A 3,565-nucleotide genomic window follows, 5' to 3' on the forward strand; every position below is an offset into this window, starting at 1 on the left:
GCATAGGGAAAGCAGAGCAGGCAGCTGGTCAAGGAGATCCACTACTGGGTAAGGGAACTGAGTTCTTCAGAGAATAAGAAAGACATTGCTTTCCTCCTCAGCAGAACAGGGATGATAATAACATAAGTACTACTTATATTGGTTAAGACTGGGTGCATGAAGTGTCTAAAACATATTTGGTGAATGTTACTTTACACTACAATTGTTACTACTAGTAAAACAAAAATATGCATATTCTTTTGGAAAAAGATTTGAATGTTTCTGAAAGTGTAGTTTTAGGGATTTACTTCATAAAGAACATGCTGAAACAAAACAATCTATTAAATAGGTCCTTTTTCTTTTTGGGAGGTTTTGCAAGGTAGCCCAGGCTGACCTGAAATTCACTATGGAGTCTCAGGGTGGCCTTGAACTCACAAGGATCCTCCTATCTCTGCCTTCCACATGCTGGGATTAAAGGCATGCATCACCACACCTGGCTAAATTTGTCCATTTGTAAAAGTTGCTTGTCTTGGGCTAGAGCTGTTTAATGCACTTCCAGGGCAAGTGTGAGGCCTGAAAGGGCCTAAGATAGCCCCACATTTGGATATCCAGAACCCACATAAGAAGCTGGGCATGGCCAAGCATGTCTACAACTCCAGTCCTGTGAGGAGCAGAGACCAACCAGAGAATAGCAAATAGAAAGTTCCTGAATCAGTAAGAGACTCTGTTGGAAAGGAAAATAGGCAAGTCAGTGATAGAGGGAGCATCAAAGTTCTGTGGCTGTTACAGATGAGCCTTAGGTGCTGCAGGAAAGTGCATGGGGCAGTGCATCAGCATGTAAGTGTGCAACACACACACACACACAGCCATCCTACTCTCCCTAGGATGTCTGGTGAACTGGTGAAGATTGTCATCCTGATGTATCTTATTAGGGGGAAAAAAAAAAACAAAACCCACCTAGCTTGTGTGTGTATGGGCACACTTTGTGGAAGCCTTAGTTTAAAAACCACTTTTCCCCCTTCATTTTAAGCGCTAAATGAGCTTAAATAGTGTTTGCATATCTCCTGTAGGGTCCACCTGCAGCTCTGTAATGGAAACAGCTGCATCCACAAATGTTCTAGGATTTGCAAGGACATTGGTGCACAAGCCAATTTGGCCAGATGTTTGAGTCCTTTTTACATTTGGACAGTTGTTTGCAACCAGCTGATTCTCTGACAGTAGCCATCTGGCTGGCTAGCTGCCCTTACCAAATCGTGGATTTCTATTTGTCTGATTCAACTCATTGCTTAGTGAGTCAAAGACCAAATCCCTATAAAATATGATACGTGAGTTGTCCCCATGTTCCCGCTCACCCTACTGCTCGCAAATTCATGCACTAACGAAAAATCTCCCAGGAGCACCTTTCTTACTCAGTCACGGCATGTAAAGGAGACAAAGCATGTGCTCGGGGTTGTCCAAACACAGGTTAGGGGTTAGAAGGGAAAGACAATGTTCTAGGATTATCTTGTGGAAAACTTGCATTTTTAATTCTAAAGTGAGCAGAATAAATACAAATATTGTCAAAAATGTAAAGAAAAGCCTTCTTAGTGGTCTTCCTGTGTGGACAGCTAGACTATAGTTGTGTTGTGAAGGAAAGTTTCAGGTGAGTAACTCTGGACTATGATAGGGAGGAGGGGTGGGCAGCAAGCTTCCCCCTCAAAGCCTCATGTGTTGAGAGCTCAATCCCAGCAGCAGCAGCAGCAGGGTTGAGGGGCAGGGCCTTTGGAAGATGCTTGGATCACAAGGCTCTGACCTCATGAGTGGATTAATACTTTCATAGCTCAGGTTTGGGGGGTGAAAATTTGGGATAAAAGCAAGTCCCCTTTGCTTCCTCACCACCATAAGCAGTTCCCTCCGCTGCAGGCTCCCAACACCATGATGACCTGCCTCACCACAGGCCCCCAAAAGCAACTGGTCCCAACCATAGACTGAAGCCTCTGAAGCAAGCCTCTCTCCCCCTTTATCTCAGATGTTTTGTCACAGTGACAGGGAGGTGATGAATAAAAGCAGACAAGCAAAAGGCAATGGTTCTCCAACTTCGGTCTCATTAGTGTGCCAATTGCTGAGCTCCTGCAAATTTAAGCTTTCATATTTCACAGGAGTGGAGCTTGAATTTTCATGTCTAACAAGTTCCCAAGTGATACTGAGGCTGCTGGGTATCAGTCACACACTTTTATGAACCACTGTTCAAGCTTCATCTTAGGTAACAAACGGGTGGATTTAAAAAGAGAAAACATTTAAGGAAGTTAATATGTGCTCATGTTTCCTGCTTGGCCACTCCAGACATCTAGGAAGAGGCTGGGGGAGAGCTGACTGAAAGGATAGTGGCTAACCAATGGAAGGGTGAGGAAAGGGTGCACATTTTGAGGTGGAGGAGTTGTACCTAGCCAACCTTCAATCATTTTAATTCCTTTCTTCAGGCATCCAGCAACAAATCATAGGGCTCTGCCTTCAAAGCATGCCTGAGGTCTGACATCCTCTCACCATGTGTAGCAGAACCACTGCAGTGCAAGCGCTCGGCCCTCGGGGGTTATAGCATTGCTCCCTGCCCTGCAGTTTTGTTTTTCTGGTGGTTCCACTGTGGCCTCTTTTCTAATAGTGATTTTGATAAAAACTGATGTCATATGTCAGGTAACTACTTAGTGGCCATAGTCTTCCAAATGCTTTCTATTTGAAGGTTAAATCTGCAACTCTTTTTATTTTATTTTATTTATTTATTTACTTATTTATTTATGTACTTATTTTGAGGTGGGGTCTTGCTTTCTAGTCCAGACTGACTTGGAATTCACTAAGTAGTCACAGGGTGTCCTCAAACTCAGAGATCCGCCTACCTCTCTGCCTCCAAAGAGCTGGGTTTAAAGATGTATGCCACCATGCCTGGCTTTTTTGTTGTTGTTGTTTGTTTTTCTTTTATTTGTTTTTGGGGAAGGTAGATAGTGAAAGAGAGAATGGTTATATCAGGGCAAGTGAACTCCAGAAGCATGTACCACCTTTTGCATCTGGCTTACATGGTTCTTGGGGAACTGAACCTGGCTCCTTTGGCTTCACAGGCAAGTACCTTAACCATTAAGCCATCTTCCCAGCCCTCAAGTCCACAACTCTTAACAGTGGTACACATGCCTGCACCATACAATCCCTCCTGTCCTGCTCTCTCCCTGTTACTGCACAGGTACATGGCCTTACTGCTCTCTGAAGGCAGCCTCTAGTGTGGGACCTGCTCTCTGACTATGCAGTTACCTGACACTCCATAGCTAGCCCCTAGGCTCATGGCACATGAGCTCTTCCACACTCAACCATTCAAAGTGCACTATAGTAACTGTCACTGTTGTCATAGTGACTATCACTGTTCCCTACCAATCCATCACATTTGTCTGTACAACGATAAATTTCACTAAAATGGTGGTATTTTGGTCAGGGAGATGAAGGTAACATTGTGATTAGGAAGTAGAGATAAAAGAAGTTAGTGAGATAGGCTGCAGGAGCCAGGCAGGGTTGAAGGATGGAGAATGATACCAGGGTGCTATTGAGAAGCAAAGAAAATGGAAAT

Source organism: Jaculus jaculus, chromosome 10 (assembly GCF_020740685.1).
Source record: "Jaculus jaculus isolate mJacJac1 chromosome 10, mJacJac1.mat.Y.cur, whole genome shotgun sequence".
Classification (NCBI taxonomy): Eukaryota; Metazoa; Chordata; class Mammalia; order Rodentia; family Dipodidae; genus Jaculus; species Jaculus jaculus.